Source organism: Procambarus clarkii, chromosome 31, assembly GCF_040958095.1.
Source record: "Procambarus clarkii isolate CNS0578487 chromosome 31, FALCON_Pclarkii_2.0, whole genome shotgun sequence".
Lineage (NCBI taxonomy): Eukaryota > Metazoa > Arthropoda > Malacostraca > Decapoda > Cambaridae > Procambarus > Procambarus clarkii.
This window is the reverse complement of record NC_091180.1, coordinates 7,360,822-7,380,428: the sequence shown is the minus strand read 5'-3', so window position 1 is coordinate 7,380,428 and position 19,607 is coordinate 7,360,822. Positions and strand designations below refer to the sequence as shown.

General features: G+C 39.9%; 1 non-coding gene across 1 annotated transcript; it reads right to left on the bottom strand.

Moving 5' to 3' along the window:
- Positions 1–12,093: 12,093 nt before the first annotated feature.
- TRNAY-GUA (transfer RNA tyrosine (anticodon GUA)) lies at positions 12,094–12,167 on the bottom strand. The gene has a single exon. It is a non-coding gene; the product is annotated as a tRNA-Tyr (tRNA).
- Positions 12,168–19,607: the final 7,440 nt, after the last annotated feature.

The following is a 19,607-nucleotide window of genomic DNA, read 5'->3' as shown; positions in this document are numbered from 1 at the left end:
ATGATTTCTGTGTTGTTTACTAGGATTTCTCTGTCGATGGTTTGGTTGTGGGAAGAGATTATATGTTCCTTAATGGAGCCCTGTTGCTTATGCATCGTTAAACGCCTAGAAAGAGATGTTGTTGTCTTGCCTTGGATAAGTATGGGATCCACTCAGCCCTGGAGGCTGATCTGTCGTGTTTGTTGAGGTCTATAGCAACTCTTCTTGCATGTAAACATTCCAGGTATAAGAATTAAATTTAGTGTCTGGACCTAGATTCATCAGTCAGTTACGCAAGTACTTACGAACATGTTATCTCAATCTTTGGCGACTTTACACATATTAAACAGTTGATGAGCTCCACAGGACTGGGAGGCTGTTTATAATTATATATTATTTTCTAAATTGTTGTGTTATGCCGCCAAAACTCGGTATGTAGATGTTCAACCCGTCCTCCTAATAGAACGGCGCCTTTTGACGAATACTCATAAGAACATAAGAACATAAGAACAAAGGTAACTGCAGAAGGCCTATTGGCCCATACGAGGCAGCTCCTATTCTATAACCACCCAATCCCACTCATATACTTGTCCAACCCGTGCTTGAAACAATCGAGGGACCCCACCTCCACAATGTTACGCGGCAATTGGTTCCACAAATCAACAACCCTGTTACTGAACCAGTATTTACCCAAGTCTTTCCTAAATCTAAACTTATCCAATTTATATCCATTGTTTCGTGTTCTGTCCTGTGTTGATACTTTTAATACCCTATTAATATCCCCCCGGTTATGTCCATTCATCCACTTGTAAACCTCTATCATGTCACCCCTAACTCTTCGCCTTTCCAGTGAATGCAACTTAAGCTTTGTTAATCTTTCTTCATATGAAAGATTTCTAATTTGGGGAATTAACTTAGTCATCCTACGCTGGACACGTTCAAGTGAATTTATATCCATTCTATAATATGGCGACCAAAACTGAACTGCATAATCTAAATGGGGCCTGACTAGAGCAAGATATAGCTTGAGAACCACACCAGGTGTCTTGTTACTAACGCTGCGATTAATAAATCCAAGTGTCCGATTTGCCTTATTACGAACATTTATGCATTGATCCTTTTGTTTTAAATTCTTACTAATCATAACTCCCAGATCCCTTTCGCAATCCGACTTCGCAATCACAACACCATCTAGCTCGTATCTTGTAACTCTATCATCATTACCTAACCTCAGAACTTTACATTTATCAGCATTAAACTGCATCTGCCAATCCTTTGACCATTTCAAAACCCTATCTAGATCAACTTGAAGTGATAGTGAGTCCTCCTCCGAATTAATTTCCCTACCGATTTTCGTATCATCGGCAAATTTGCAAATGTTGCTACTCAAACCTGAATCTAAATCATTTATATATATTATAAACAACAGAGGTCCCAGGACAGAGCCTTGAGGCACTCCACTTACAACATTTTCCCACTCTGACTTGATTCCATTTATACTAACTCTCTGTTTCCTTTGGTATAGCCATGCCCTAATCCAGCTTAATATAGCACCCCCAATACCATGAGACTCTATTTTTTTAATCAGTCTTTCATGTGGCACTGTATCAAAAGCTTTGCTAAAGTCAAGGTATACAACATCGCAATCCTTACCACTATCAACTGCCTCAACAATGCTAGAATAAAAAGATAACAAATTTGTTAAACATGAACGGCCATTTATAAAACCATGTTGCGACTCAATTATTAATTTATGTTTTTCAAGATGAAGACGAATTTTATTTGCTATTATAGATTCGAGTAACTTTCCCACAATAGACGTTAGGCTAATTGGTCGATAGTTAGACGCAAGTGATCTATCTCCTTTCTTAAAAACTGGTATCACATTAGCAACTTTCCAAAACTCTGGCACTCTGCCTGACTCTATTGATTTATTAAATATGGTTGACAGTGGGTCACAAAGCTCCTCTTTGCATTCTTTAAGCACCCTGGCAAACACTTCATCTGGCCCTGGGGATTTGTTTGGTTTGAGTTTTACTATTTGTTTAAGAACATCCTCCCTGGTAACTGCTAAACTCGTCAACCTGTCCTCGTCCCCACCCACATAGACTTGTTCGGCTGAAGGCATATTGTTAAGTTCCTCTTTAGTAAATACAGATACGAAATATTTATTAAAAATACTACTCATCTCTTCATCACTATCTGTTATTTGACCTGTCTCAGTTTTTAATGGACCTATCCTTTCCCTAGTCTTAGTACGATATAACTGAAAAAACCCTTTAGGATTTGTCTTTGCTTGCCCTGCTATGCGAACTTCATAGTTTCTTTTTGCTTTCCTTATCTCTTTTTTAACATTTCTAACCAGTTGTACGAATTCCTGTTCTAAAGTGACCTCCCCATTTTTAATCCTTTTGTACCAAGCTCTCTTTTTACCTATAAGGTTCTTCAAATTCTTTGTTATCCACTTTGGGTCATTAGTATTCGATCTATTCAATTTGTATGGTATACTACGTTCCTGTGCTTTGTTTAGAATATTCTTAAATAAGTTATATATTGAATCCACATCGAAATCCCCATTTAAGTCACCTATCGCTGGGTTCATGTCTCGCTCCAAGACCGGCCCACACCCCATACCCAAGACTTTCCAATCAATTTGACCCAAAAAATTTCTTAGGCTATTAAAATCAGCTTTTCGAAAATCTGGCATTTTAACAGAATTTTCTCCTACTGGTCTATTCCATTCTATGCTAAATCTGATTTCTTTGTGATCACTGCTCCCTAGCTCACTCCCTATTTCGATGTCATTAATTTGCGTTTCCCTGTTAGTTAACACTAAATCTAAAATATTATTTTCCCGTGTTGGTTCCTTAATGTGTTGCGTAAGAAAGCAATCGTCAATTAATTCTAGAAAATCTTCTGCTTCACTATTCCCTGTTTTGTTCAACCAGTTTATTCCGCTAAAATTAAAGTCACCCATGACATAAATACTGTTAGATCTAGATGCTCTAGATATTTCATCCCATAGGTGCTTTGCTTCCATTCTGTCTAAATTTGGTGGCCTATATATTACTCCTATTATAATATTATTTGCTTTTTCGTTTAATTCTATCCAAATAGTTTCTGTGTGTGGCTCTGTTTTGATTCCCTCTTTGAGACTACATTTCAAATTGTCCCTAACATATATGGCTACTCCACCTCCTCGTCTAATATATCTATCTGAATGAAATAGTTTAAATCCATATATTTGATATTCAGCTAATAGTTCTCTATTTTCTACATTCATCCACGTTTCGGTAAGTGCAATAATATCTATTTTTTCTGTGCAGACAAGAGCATTTAATTCGTTAATTTTATTTCTTAGACTTCTACTGTTAGTGTAATATACCCTAAGTGAATTGTTATTTTGCGGACCTTCTCTTTCCCGATGAGGACCAAAGTAAATATATCGACGAACAACACAATTACAAAGTAGAAATCTGAACTATTGAATTTAGACATAATGGCCACCAAATTTAGACAGAATGGAAGCAAAGCATCTATGGGATGAAATATCTAGAGCATCTAGATCTAACAGTATTTATGTCATGGGTGACTTTAATTTTAGCGGAATAAACTGGTTGAACAAAACAGGGAATAGTGAAGCAGAAGATTTTCTAGAATTAATTGACGATTGCTTTCTTACGCAACACATTAAGGAACCAACACGGGAAAATAATATTTTAGATTTAGTGTTAACTAACAGGGAAACGCAAATTAATGACATCGAAATAGGGAGTGAGCTAGGGAGCAGTGATCACAAAGAAATCAGATTTAGCATAGAATGGAATAGACCAGTAGGAGAAAATTCTGTTAAAGTGCCAGATTTTCGAAAAGCTGATTTTAATAGCCTAAGAAATTTTTTGGGTCAAATTGATTGGAAAGGCTTGGGTATGGGGTGTGGGCCGGTCTTGGAGCGAGACATGAACCCAGCGATAGGTGACTTAAATGGGGATTTCGATGTGGATTCAATATATAACTTATTTAAAAATATTCTAAACAAAGCACAGGAACGTAGTATACCATACAAATTGAATAGATCGTATACTAATGACCCAAAGTGGATAACAAAGAATTTGAAGAACCTTATAGGTAAAAAGAGAGCTTGGTACAAAAGGATTAAAAATGGGGAGGTCACTTTAGAACAGGAATTCGTACAACTGGTTAGAAATGTTAAAAAAGAGATAAGGAAAGCAAAAAGAAACTATGAAGTTCGCATAGCAGGGCAAGCAAAGACAAATCCTAAAGGGTTTTTTCAGTTATATCGTACTAAGACTAGGGAAAGGATAGGTCCATTAAAAACTGAGACAGGTCAAATAACAGATAGTGATGAAGAGATGAGTAGTATTTTTAATAAATATTTTGTATCTGTATTTACTAATGAGGAACTTAACAATATGCCTTCAGCCGAACAAGTCTATGTGGGTGGGGACGAGGACAGGTTGACGAGTTTAGCAGTTTCCAGGGAGGATGTTCTTAAACAAATAGTAAAACTCAAACCGAACAAATCCCCAGGGCCGGATGAAGTGTTTGCTAGGGTGCTTAAAGAATGCAAAGAGGAGCTTTGTGACCCACTGTCAACCATATTTAATAAATCAATAGAGTCAGGCAGAGTGCCAGAGTTTTGGAAAGTTGCTAATGTGATACCAGTTTTTAAGAAAGGAGATAGATCACTTGCGTCTAACTATCGACCAATTAGCCTAACGTCTATTGTGGGAAAGTTACTCGAATCTATAATAGCAAATAAAATTCGTCTTCATCTTGAAAAACATAAATTAATAATTGAGTCGCAACATGGTTTTATAAATGGCCGTTCATGTTTAACAAATTTGTTATCTTTTTATTCTAGCATTGTTGAGGCAGTTGATAGTGGTAAGGATTGCGATGTTGTATACCTTGACTTTAGCAAAGCTTTTGATACAGTGCCACATGAAAGACTGATTAAAAAAATAGAGTCTCATGGTATTGGGGGTGCTATATTAAGCTGGATTAGGGCATGGCTATACCAAAGGAAACAGAGAGTTAGTATAAATGGAATCAAGTCAGAGTGGGAAAATGTTGTAAGTGGAGTGCCTCAAGGCTCTGTCCTGGGACCTCTGTTGTTTATAATATATATAAATGATTTAGATTCAGGTTTGAGTAGCAACATTTGCAAATTTGCCGATGATACGAAAATCGGTAGGGAAATTAATTCGGAGGAGGACTCACTATCACTTCAAGTTGATCTAGATAGGGTTTTGAAATGGTCAAAGGATTGGCAGATGCAGTTTAATGCTGATAAATGTAAAGTTCTGAGGTTAGGTAATGATGATAGAGTTACAAGATACGAGCTAGATGGTGTTGTGATTGCGAAGTCGGATTGCGAAAGGGATCTGGGAGTTATGATTAGTAAGAATTTAAAACAAAAGGATCAATGCATAAATGTTCGTAATAAGGCAAATCGGACACTTGGATTTATTAATCGCAGCGTTAGTAACAAGACACCTGGTGTGGTTCTCAAGCTATATCTTGCTCTAGTTAGGCCCCATTTAGATTATGCAGTTCAGTTTTGGTCGCCATATTATAGAATGGATATAAATTCACTTGAACGTGTCCAGCGTAGGATGACTAAGTTAATTCCCCAAATTAGAAATCTTTCATATGAAGAAAGATTAACAAAGCTTAAGTTGCATTCACTGGAAAGGCGAAGAGTTAGGGGTGACATGATAGAGGTTTACAAGTGGATGAATGGACATAACCGGGGGGATATTAATAGGGTATTAAAAGTATCAACACAGGACAGAACACGAAACAATGGATATAAATTGGATAAGTTTAGATTTAGGAAAGACTTGGGTAAATACTGGTTCAGTAACAGGGTTGTTGATTTGTGGAACCAATTGCCGCGTAACATTGTGGAGGTGGGGTCCCTCGATTGTTTCAAGCACGGGTTGGACAAGTATATGAGTGGGATTGGGTGGTTATAGAATAGGAGCTGCCTCGTATGGGCCATTAGGCCTTCTGCAGTTACCTTTGTTCTTATGTTCTTATGTTCTTATGACATAAGAACATAAGAACAAAGGTAACTGCAGAAGGGCTATTGGCCCATACGAGGCAGCTCCTATTCTATAACCACCCAATCCCACTCATATACTTGTCCAACCCGCGCTTGGAACAATCGTCTAACTATCGACCAATTAGCCTAACGTCTATTGTGGGAAAGTTACTCGAATCTATAATAGCAAATAAAATTCGTCTTCATCTTGAAAAACATAAATTAATAATTGAGTCGCAACATGGTTTTATAAATGGCCGTTCATGTTTAACAAATTTGTTATCTTTTTATTCTAGCATTGTTGAGGCAGTTGATAGTGGTAAGGATTGCGATGTTGTATACCTTGACTTTAGCAAAGCTTTTGATACAGTGCCACATGAAAGACTGATTAAAAAAATAGAGTCTCATGGTATTGGGGGTGCTATATTAAGCTGGATTAGGGCATGGCTATACCAAAGGAAACAGAGAGTTAGTATAAATGGAATCAAGTCAGAGTGGGAAAATGTTGTAAGTGGAGTGCCTCAAGGCTCTGTCCTGGGACCTCTGTTGTTTATAATATATATAAATGATTTAGATTCAGGTTTGAGTAGCAACATTTGCAAATTTGCCGATGATACGAAAATCGGTAGGGAAATTAATTCGGAGGAGGACTCACTATCACTTCAAGTTGATCTAGATAGGGTTTTGAAATGGTCAAAGGATTGGCAGATGCAGTTTAATGCTGATAAATGTAAAGTTCTGAGGTTAGGTAATGATGATAGAGTTACAAGATACGAGCTAGATGGTGTTGTGATTGCGAAGTCGGATTGCGAAAGGGATCTGGGAGTTATGATTAGTAAGAATTTAAAACAAAAGGATCAATGCATAAATGTTCGTAATAAGGCAAATCGGACACTTGGATTTATTAATCGCAGCGTTAGTAACAAGACACCTGGTGTGGTTCTCAAGCTATATCTTGCTCTAGTTAGGCCCCATTTAGATTATGCAGTTCAGTTTTGGTCGCCATATTATAGAATGGATATAAATTCACTTGAACGTGTCCAGCGTAGGATGACTAAGTTAATTCCCCAAATTAGAAATCTTTCATATGAAGAAAGATTAACAAAGCTTAAGTTGCATTCACTGGAAAGGCGAAGAGTTAGGGGTGACATGATAGAGGTTTACAAGTGGATGAATGGACATAACCGGGGGGATATTAATAGGGTATTAAAAGTATCAACACAGGACAGAACACGAAACAATGGATATAAATTGGATAAGTTTAGATTTAGGAAAGACTTGGGTAAATACTGGTTCAGTAACAGGGTTGTTGATTTGTGGAACCAATTGCCGCGTAACATTGTGGAGGTGGGGTCCCTCGATTGTTTCAAGCACGGGTTGGACAAGTATATGAGTGGGATTGGGTGGTTATAGAATAGGAGCTGCCTCGTATGGGCCAATAGGCCTTCTGCAGTTACCTTTGTTCTTATGTTCTTATGTTCTAATCGAGGGACACCACCTCCCCCACGTTACGGGGCAATTGGTTCCACAAATCAACAACCCTGTTATTGAACCAGTATTTACCCAAGTCTTTCCTAAATCTAAACTTATCCAATTTATACCCATTGTTTCGTGTTCTGTCTTGTGTTGATATTTTTAATACCCTATTAATATCCCCCCTGTTATGTCCATTCATCCACTTGTAAACCTCTATCATGTCACCCCTAACTCTTCGCCTTTCCAGTGAATGCAACTTAAGCTTTGTTAATCTTTCTTCATATGAAAGATTTCTAATTTGGGGAATTAACTTAGTCATCCTACGTTGGACACGTTCAAGTGAATTTATATCCATTCTATAATACGACGACCAAAACTGAACTGCATAATCTAAATGGGGCCTAACCAGAGCAAGATATAGCTTAAGAACCACACCAGGTGTCTTGTTACTAACGCTTCGATTAATAAATCCCAGTGTCCTATTCGCCTTATTTCGAACATTCATGCATTGATCCTTTTGTTTTAAATTCTTACTAATCATAACTCCCAGATCCCTTTCGCAATCCGACTTCGCAATCTCAACACCATCTAGCTCGTATCTTGTAACTCTATCATCATTACCTAGCCTCAGAACTTTACATTTATCAGCATTAAACTGCATTTGCCAATCCTTTGACCATTTCTAAACCTTATCTAGATCAACTTGAAGTGATAGTGAGTCTTCCTCCTAATTAATTTCCCTACCGATTTTCGTATCATCGGCAAATTTGCAAATGTTGCTACTCAAACCTGAATCTAAATAATTTAAGAACATAAGAGGTCCCAGGACAGAGCCCTGAGGTACTCCACTAACAACATTATCCCATTCTGACTTAACCCCATTTATATTAACTCTCTGTTTCCTTTGGAATAGCCATGCCCTAATCCAAGTTAATATAGCACCCCCAATACCATGAGCTTCTATTTTTTTAATTAGTCTTTCATGTGGCACTGTATCAAAAGCTTTGCTAAAGTCAAGGTACACAACATCACAATCCTTACCACTATCAACTGCCTCAACTATGCTGGAATAAAAAGTTAGCAAATTTGTTAAACATGAACGGCCATTTGTAAAACCATGTTGCGACTCATTTATTAATTTATGTTTTTCAAGATGGAGACGAATTGTATTTGCAATTATTGATTCAAGTAACTTTCCCACAATAGACGTTAGGCTAATTGGCCGATAGTTTGACGCAAGTGATCTATCTCCTCTCTTAAAAATTGGTACCACATTAGCTACCTTCCATGACTCTGGCACTCTGCCTGACTATTGATTTATTAAATATGGTAGACAATGGCTCGGAAAGCTCCTCTTTGCATTCTTTAAGCACCCTGGCAAACACTTCATCTGGCACTGGGGATTTGTTTGGTTTTAGTTTTTCTAATTGTTTAATTACATCCTCCCTTGTAACTGCTAAACTAGTCAACCTGTCCTCACCCCCACCCACATAGACTTGTTCGGCTGAAGGCATATTGTTAAGTTCTTCTTTAGTAAATACAGATATAAAATATTTGTTAAAAATACTACTCATCTCCTTGTCATTATCCGTTATTTGGCCTGTCTCGGATTTTAATGGACATATCCTTTCCCTAGTCTTAGTTCGATATAACTGAAAATACCCTTTAGGATTTGACTTTGCTTGCTCTGCTATGCGAACTTCATAGTTTCTTTTTGCTTTCCTAATCTCTTTTTTAACATTTCTAACCAGTTGTATGAATTCCTGTTCTAACCTGACTTCCCCATTCTTAATCCTTTTGTACCAAGCTCTCTTATTACCTATAAGGTTCTTTAAATTATTTGTTATCCACTTTGGGTCATTAGTATTCGACCTATTCAATTTGTATGGTATACTACGTTCCTGTGCTTTGTTTAGAATATTCTTAAATAAGTTATATATTAAATCCACATCGAAATCCCCTTTTACGTCACCTATCGCTGGGTTCATGTCTCGCTCTAAGACCGGCCCACACTCCATACCCAAGAGTTTCCAATCTATTTGACCCAAAAAATTTCTTAGGCTATTAAAAGCAGCTTTTCGAAAATCTGGCACTTTAACAGAATTTTCTCCTACAGGTCTATTCCATTCTATGCTAAATCTGATTACTTTGTGATCACTGTTCCCTAGCTCACTCCCTATGTCGATGTCATTAATTTGTGTTTCCCTGTTAGTTAACACTAAATCTAAAATATTATTTTCCGGCGTTGGTTCCTTAATGTGTTGCGTAAGAAAGCAATCGTCAATTAATTCTAGAAAATCTTCTGCTTCACTATTCCCTGTTTTGTTCACCCAGTTTATTCCACTAAAATTAAAGTCACCCATGACATAAATACTGTTAGATCTAGATGCTCTAGATATTTCATTCCATAGATGCTTTGCTTCCATTCTGTCTAAATTTGGTGGCCTATATATAACTCCTATTATAATATTATTTGCTTTTTCGTTTAATTATATCCAAATAGTTTCTGTGTGTGGCTCAGTTTTGATTCCCTCTTTGAGACTACATTTCAAATTGTCCCTAACATATATGGCTACTCCCCCTCCTAAGGGGCCTCGTAGCCTGGTGGATAGCGCGCAGGACTCGTAATTCTGTGGCGCGGGTTCGATTCCCGCACGAGGCAGAAACAAATGGGCAAAGTTTCTTTCACCCTGAATGCCCCTGTTACCTAGCAGTAAATAGGTACCTGGGAGTTAGTCAGCTGTCACGGGCTGCTTCCTGGGGGTGGAGGCCTGGTCGAGGACCGGGCCGCGGGGACACTAAAGCCCCGAAATCATCTCAAGATAACCTCAAGATAACCTCCTCGTCTAATATATCTATCTGTGTGTAATAGTTTAAATCCATTTAGCTGATATTCAGCTAATAGTTCTCTATTTTCTACGTTCATCCACGTTTCGGTAAGTGCAATAATATCTATTTTTTCTGTGCAGACAAGAGCATTTAATTCATTAATTTTATTTCTTAGACTTCTACTGTTAGTGTAATATATCCTAAGTGAATTGTTATTTTGAGGCCCTTTTCTTTCCCTGATCATTTTGCCAATTCTTTTCTCCCACGAACACATACTTTTATTACCTCCTTCCTCCAAATCAATTCCCATACCACTATCTACTAACAGTTTAAACCCAAACAAACACCTCTAACCACTGGTTCCAACGAGTTCGCAACAGCAACAACCCCAGCCCTCGATAGATGCACCCCATCACGAGCATACATTTCATTTCTTCCATGGAAGCGTTCCCAGTTGTCTATGAAAGATATTGCATTTGATTTGCAATATCTTTCCAGCCGGCAATTGACACCAAGTGCCCTCGACATCCATTCATTTCCCATTCCCTTTCTTGGAAGAATGCCACATATGATCGGGATTCCTCCCTTGCTCCTAACTAATTCAATGGCTGTCCTAAATCTCTGTATTAGTTCCTCACTCCTAACTCGCCCAACATCATTACCCCCTGCACTAATACAAATAATGGGTTTGTTCCCATTTCCCGTCATAATATCATTCATGTTTTCAACAATATCACCAATTCCAGCTCCCGGATAGCAAACCCTTAATCTGTTCTCCCTATCTCTGGCACAAAACGTTCTGTCTAAATACCTCACCTGGGAATCTCCCACAACCAAAATTCGCTTCGGTACCGCCCTAACTTTCTGAGCAGCCTTAGGGGCCTGCGCTCCGCCGTTCCTCGCTGATTTCCTCGCTGCAGGCGCACTACAGCACTCGTCCTCCAACACGCCCGTCCTTAGGGCGTCTGTAGGCGGCCTTGTCAAGGTCTTCTTAAGACCCCTGTCTTTCACTACTCTCCACGATGAGGTCTCGTCAACACTGGTCTCCTCCTTCGTTTCCTCTCGAAGTCTCAGCCGTCGTACCTCCTCCCGCAGGGAATCCATCTCTGCTCTCAGAGCTCCAACCAAACTCACCAAATCATTAACTAATCCTTCCATTATTGCAATAATAATGTTACTCCAGAGCTCCAGCTAACACAACCTCTCACTGTGACAGCACCTGACTGACTGACAAACCGGAAAAGGTTTTGAATTTATATGGCAAAGACAACCTTAACTAACTGAACCTTCCTAGGCCTAATACACTCTATCTGAGGCCTAATATCGTACATATGTGTGCTATACTAGACCTAGGAATATACATTTTTTTTTTTAGCTTTATTTTTTCAGACTATAAAGTGATTAGTGCTATATACTTCACTTCCGACTATAAAGAGTCTATAATTAAGAATTCAGACTATAGTGATTAGTAAGTTCTATTATGTAATGACTTAGTACGTCAACGTTTGTACTATGGTGCATATACAACAACTATTGTCTAAACAGGAGGATGGGTCGCGACGTTGACATACTGTGCCGTTCTCTGTTGTGTTAGGATAAGGTCACTTACGCGCGAGAGTTTGTTGACGTTGGCAGACTTGAGGAGGACGGGCTGGATCACGGGGCCAAGTGTGACATCGCTGTCAAGTGTGTTATGTCGGTCTTGTCTGAGGTCAACCCCTAGAGTTGGCCTAAATAATCGCCCCCGGGTGGGCTCGAACCACCAACCTTTCGGTTTACAGCCGAACGCGCTAACCAATTGTGCCATGGAGGCTCGAGGAACGTACTAAACAAATTTGTAATAAGGCGGAATTACTTAGATATCGAAGTGTGATAATTATCTGAGTTTGAGAGCTACTAATAGTGGCCTCGATGAGGACAGGAGGCCGGCGGCTTGTCGAAGATCCCCCCCATTTGCCTTGATGATCTTTTCCTGATGATGAGAATTCCAATAGTGTCCTAATGCCTAAAGTAACCTTGTGTCTAGTGGTCACGACGGAGACGGGAAGCCGGCAGCTTGTCAATGGTTCCCCATTTTTCCTCAGTTTCTTCCTATTCTTTCTTCCCTAATTATCCTCCTTTCCCCCCACAAAAAAGACTCTGGGGTTGGAGTCCCTAGGTACATCGTTCGAACAAGTTTTAACACCTCCTAACCAGTCATAACAACCAATATAGCAAGTTGTAACAACGTTATAATACGTCATAAACACGTTAAGCCAAGATGTAACAACTTTATCACAAGTTGTGACAAGCAGAAAATAGAGACAGTTACGGCTGTGCCTTCTTTTACCAACTTCGAGGTTAACTCCGGAGCTGGAGCCCCCTGGGGGCAGTTCCTTGTTGCCTTCAACCTCGTTCTGACAGTTCCTGTGACGGCGCTGGAACCAATCTTATTGGTGTTTGCCTTTCCAATGGAGACGTTCTGTGCTGTGGAGAGGGGACCCTGCTACATGGGTGACAGCTTCTCCCCCGTATCAACCTCTGGCAAACATCTGCCACTACCCTGGATCACCTATGGACTAATATAACAGCTCCCCTTACATCTGGGGTAATTTATGACAGAACAACTGACCACTATCCTACCTTCCTCATAGCAAACATTGACACATCACCACCAGAAACCAAAAAACTTTCATTCAGGCTACATAGTGAATCAGCTTTAGGCAATCTCTCTAATGCACTTCACAATATTAACTGGGAATCTGAATTTAATAATTCACAGGATATAAACTCATCAACTAACCTCTTTCTCTCCAAAACTCTAAGCCTCTACAACACTCACTGTCCCCTCCTTACCAAACAAGTAACTGATAAAAGAAAAAATAACCCGTGGCTCACAAGTGGCATAATTAAATCAATCAACAAAAAACATGAATACGAAAAGAAATTTAGGAGTGGCCTAGTTTCAATGGAAGTAGTTAAAAGGTACTCATCAGTGCTTACCAGTATCATAAGAAAAGCAAAACTTTCATATTATGAGACTAGATTCAAAGAAGCAAAAGGCAACATGAAAAGCACATGGAATACCATCTCTAACATCCTGGGAACTAAACAACACTCCCACAACCATATAACACTCTCTAAGGATGGCCTTACACTGTCATCTGACTTAGAAATGGCGAATGAATTTAATAGCTTCTTTTCATCGGTTGGTGCTAACCTTGCAAGTAAAATCCCACAGACTCAGACACATCAACACATATCTCTCAGGCAGCTATCCAAACTCTCTTCTCCTCTCACCAGTCAGCCCGTCAGATGTTGTGTCCATCATACACTCACTAAAAACCAAAGCTGGGAACATCAGTGAAATCCCATCCATTGTATACAAGAGCGCCTCCCATGCCCTTGCGCCACCTATAGCTCTGCTGTTCAACAAATCCCTTGAGTGTCATACCTTCCCTGATATCCTTAAAAACGCAAGAGTAACGCCAGTTCATAAAGGAGGTAATCCGTCAGACATAAACAACTACAGACCAATATCGAACCTACCCATACTATCAAAAATATTTGAACAAATTATCTACAAACAGCTCTACTCCTACCTCGTAAAATTTTACATTCTTAGCCCCTGTCAGTTTGGCTTCCGCTCTCAAAAGAGTACCAACGATGCAATTTTTAGTCTCCTTGATATAATTTACTCAGCCCTTGACAAAAATGAGTTTCCAATTGGACTCTTCATTGACCTGAGAAAGGCCTTTGATACTGTTAATCACGATTACCTCTTATGTAAACTCCATCATTATGGAATCCGAGGCCATGCACTGGACTATATCCAATCCTATCTTAGTGATAGACACCAATGTGTAGCCATCAATAATATAATCTCTCCCATTCTACCAATAACCGTTGGAGTGCCACAGGGCAGCATCTTGGGACCCCTACTATTTCTTATATACATTAATGATCTGCCTAATGTCTCTAACATTCTGAAACCTATTTTGTTTGCTGATGATACTACCCTCATTTACTCCAACCCCAACCCACATACACTAAATGATGTTGTTAATAATGAACTAAAAAAAGTCCACTTATGGATGTCAACCAACAAACTAACACTTAACATAGAAAAGACCTACTACATCCTATTTGGAAGCAAATCTACAAATGCAATTCAGCTTCAGATTGACAATGTAAACATTAGCAATAAAAATGATGGAAAGTTTCTTGGCATATTCCTAGACAAGAGACTCAACTTCAGTACCCACATACAACACATAACTAAGAAAGTCTCTAAAACAGTTGGTATACTCTCCAAAATCAGATATTATGTTCCTAACTCTGCTCTCATCTCTCTATATTATGCACTAATCTATCCCTATCTCAACTATGGTATCTGTGCATGGGGTTCAACCACTGCAAACCACCTCAAGTCCATCATCACCCAGCAAAAATCTGCTATCAGAATAATATCAAATTCTGCTTTCAGACAACACACAGCCCCCTTGTTTAACTCCCTAAACATGCTAAACATAATCTCACTCCACAAATTCTCCTGTGTCAACTACATTTACAAAACCCTGTTCTTAAATGCAAATCCTTGTCTGAAACTCTTCCTGGACAGATGTAATAGGACCCATTATCACCACACCAGAAATAAATATCTCTTCGATATCCCCAGAGTTAAACTTAATCTGTGTAAACACTCTATGCAAATAAAGGGACCCAGTTTATGGAACTCACTCCCTACTGAATTGAAAAGCTGTCCAACTTTTACATCATTCAAAATCAATACTAAAAAGTACCTAATTTCATCTTCATAGTTTTTCACTTTTTGCCTTAAAATTGCACTGTATCTATTGCTACCCAATCTCCCAACCTTTATGTTCCCAATTTGAACATCTTTACCATTGAGATCATTGCTGTTTTCTTATATGTGCTGCCAATCTGTTGTATGGTGTTTATAAATCTTGTTTATCTGTATCTTTTGCTACCCAGTCTCCCAATCTTTATGTACCCAATCTGAACATCTTTACCATTGTGATCATTGCTGTTTTCTTATATGTGCTGCCAATCTGTTGTATGGTGTTTATAAATCTTGTTATCTGTATCTTTTGCTACCCAGTCTCCCAATCTTTATGTACCCATTCTGAACATCTTTACCATTGTGATCATTGCTGTCTTATATGTGCTGTAAATCTGCTGTATGGTGTCTATTAATCTTGTTTAAATTACTAATCAAGCTGTCAATGTAATCAATCAGAGCTTTAATATAACAATGTGCTTTAATATACTTACTTATCTCTCTCATCTCATTTTTCTCTTGTAATGTATCTTTCATTTACCAATTCTGATTGAAATTACATACTTAAAATTATCTGCTAGATTAAGGACCTGCCCGAAACGCTGCGCGTACTAGTGGCTTTACAAGAATGTAAATACTGTACTATCCAATGTATTCTCTCAAACCCAATGTACCTTCTTGTATATAAATAAATAAATAAATAAATAAATAAACCTACCCTGGCTTTGCGCCCTGGAGAGGCCACTCCAGACCGACAACCAGAGCACAACTCCATAGTCTCCTGAGACAGATGAACGCCTACTACTTGGATGGTCCACCAGTTTTTACATTCTTGTAAAGCTACTAGCACGTATAGCGTTTCGGGCAGGTCCTTTATCCTAATACGGCTATGTCCTAAGATTAATATTAATCTTAATTAATAACTCCGGAACACGACCCGTCAACTCGTTTCACTGCTGGGTGAAGAGAGGCGTAATGTTAAGGATTGGAACCCAGTCAATCCTCCCCGGCCAGGATACGAACCCAGACTAAATTGTTCGCGAAGTGTGGGGGCTAGTATTTCACCACTGCGCCATGGGGACTGCATGCACGGGGACCAGTCATTGAAAGTTGCACAACAATTGGGAACTCTAGTAAGAAAGTCAACTTTATTTTCAAGAAAAATAAAGTTATTAAAATGTAAACATCTCTGGTGCGGCCACATTTGGACTGCTGTATCAAGCATAGAGGCCTCAGCTTCACAACATATCTGCTGTGGAGAAAGTACAACACAGAGCGACAAAGAGCATCTCAGAACTAAATCGGCTCCCATACCAGGAACGGTTGAGGGCCCCAGGACTAACACAGCAAGCCAGACGGGGCATGGTGGCTCCCATACCAGGAACGGTTGAGGGCCCCAGGACTAACACAGCAAGCCAGACGGGGCATGGTGGCTCCCATACCAGGAGCGGTTGAGGGCCCCAGGACTAACACAGCAAGCCAGACGGGGCATGGCGGCTCCCATACCAGGAACGGTTGAGGGCCACAGGACTAACACAGCAAGCCAGACTGGGCATGGTGGCTCCCATACCAGGAACGGTTGAGGGCCACAGGACTAACACAGCAAGCCAGACTGGGCATGGTGGCTCCCATACCAGGAACGGTTGAGGGCCACAGGACTAACACAGCAAGCCAGACTGGGCATGGCGGCTCCCATACCAGGAACGGTTGAGGGCCCCAGGACTAACACAGCAAGCCAGACGGGGCATGGTGGCTCCCATACCAGGAACGGTTGAGGGCCCCAGGACTAACACAGCAAGCCAGACGGGGCATGGTGGCTCCCATACCAGGAACGGTTGAGGGCCCCAGGACTAACACAGCAAGCCAGACGGGGCATGGTGGCTCCCATACCAGGAACGGTTGAGGGCCCCAGGACTAACACAGCAAGCCAGACGGGGCATGGTGGCTCCCATACCAGGAACGGTTGAGGGCCCAAGGACTAACACAGTAAGCCAGACGTGGCATGGTGGCTCCCATACCAGGAACGGTTGAGGGCCCCAGGACTAACACAGCAAGCCAGACGGGGCATGGTGGCTCCCATACCAGGAACGGTTGAGGGCCACAGGACTAACACAGCAAGCCAGACGGGGCATGGTGGCTCCCATACCAGGAACGGTTGAGGGCCCCAGGACTAACACAGCAAGCCAGACGGGGCATGGTGGCTCCCATACCAGGAACGGTTGAGGGCCCCAGGACTAACACAGCAAGCCAGACGGGGCATGGTGGCTCCCATACCAGGAACGGTTGAGGGCCCCAGGACTAACACAGTAAGCCAGAGTATACAGAACAGTGTACAGTACAGAACAGTGTACAGTATACAGAACCCCGTACAGTATACAAAACCCCATACATTATACATAACAGCGTACATTATACAGAACAGCGTACAGTATACAGAACAGTGTACAATATACAGAACAGTGTACAGTATACAAAACACCGTACAGTATAAAGAACAGTGTACAGTATACAGAACAGCATACAGTATACAGAACAGCATACAGTATACAGAACCCCGTACAGTATACAGAAGAGTGTACAGTATGCAGAACCCTGTACAGTATACAGAACCCCGTACAGTATACAGAACAGCGTGCAGTATACAGAACAGTATTTATTTATTTATTTATTTATTTATTTATTTATATATATACAAGAAGGTACATTGGGTTTGAGAGAATACATTGGATAGTACAGTATTTACATTCTTGTAAAGCCACTAGTACGCGCAGCGTTTCGGGCAAATCTAGCAGATAATTTTAAGTATGTAATTTCAATCAGAATTGATAAATGATAAAGATACCTTACAAGAGAAAAATGAGATGAGAGAGATAAGTAGGTATATTAAAGCACATTGTTATATTAAAGCTCTGATTGATTACATTGACAGCTTGATTAGTAATTTAAACAAGGTTAATAGACACCATACAGCAGATTGACAGCACATATAAGACAGCAATGATCACAATGGTAAAGATGTTCAGATTGGGTACATAAAGATTGGGAGACTGGGTAGCAAAAGATACAGATAAACAAGATTTATAAACACCATACAACAGATTGGCAGCACATATAAGAAAACAGCAATGATCACAATGGTAAAGATGTTCAAATTGGGAACATAAAGGTTGGGAGATTGTAACAGTATACAGAACCCTGTACAGTATACAGAACAGTGTAGAGTATACAGAACAGTGTACAATATACAGGACAGCGTACAGTATACAGAACAGTGTACAGTATGCAAAACAGTGTACAGTATACAGAAAATTGTACAGTATACAGAACAGAGTACAGTATACAGAACAGCGTACAGAACCCCGAACAGTATACAGAACTCCGAACAGTATACAGAACCCCGAACAGTATACAGAACCCCGAACAGTATAAAGAACCCCGAACAGTATACAGAACCCCGAACAGTATACAGAACCCCGAACAGTATACAGAACAGCTTACAGTATACAGAACAGCGTACAGAATACAGAACCCCGTACAGTATACAGAACCCCGTACAGTATACAGAACTCCGTACAGTATACAGAACAGCGTACAGTATACAGAACCCCGTACAGTATACAGAACCGGGTACAGTAACAGAACCCCGTACAGTATACAGCACCGGGTACAGTATACAGAACAGTGTACAGTATACAGAACCCCGTACATTATAAAGAACAATGTACAGTATACAGAACAGTGTACAGTGCACAGAACCCCTTACATTATACAGTATACAGAACAGTGTACAGAACATTGTACAGTATACAGAACAGCGTACAGTATACAGAACAACGTACATTATATAGAACAGCATACAATATACAGAACAGTGTACAGTATACAGAACAGTGTACAGTATACAGAACAGCATACAGAACCCTGTACCGTATACAGGACATTGTACAGTATACAGAACAGTGTACAATATACAAAAGAGTGTACAGTATACAGAACCCCGTTCATTATACAGAACAGCATACAGTATACGGAACAGAGTACAGTATACGAAATAGCGTACAGTATACGGAACAGCATACAGTATACAGAACAGCGTACAGTATACAGAACAGCGTACAGTATACAGAACAGCGTACAGCATACAGAACCTCGTACAGTATACAGAACAGTGTAGAGTATACAGATCCTTGTACAGTATACAGAACCCCGTACAGTATACAGCACCCTGTACAGTATACAGAACACTCTACCAATAATCCTGTCCAATAACGATGGTGTGCTTTCTGCCTCTGATACTGCTATTGAATTCAATAGGTTCTTCTCTTCCATTGGGTCATCCCTTGCTAATGATATTCCATCTTCCAGTAATGTTCAGGACTATCTTACAGGTAACTACCCACAGTCTCTCTACCTAACGCCCGGTAATTCCACTGATGTAAATGAGGTAATCCTTTCCCTTAAGACCAAGTCTAG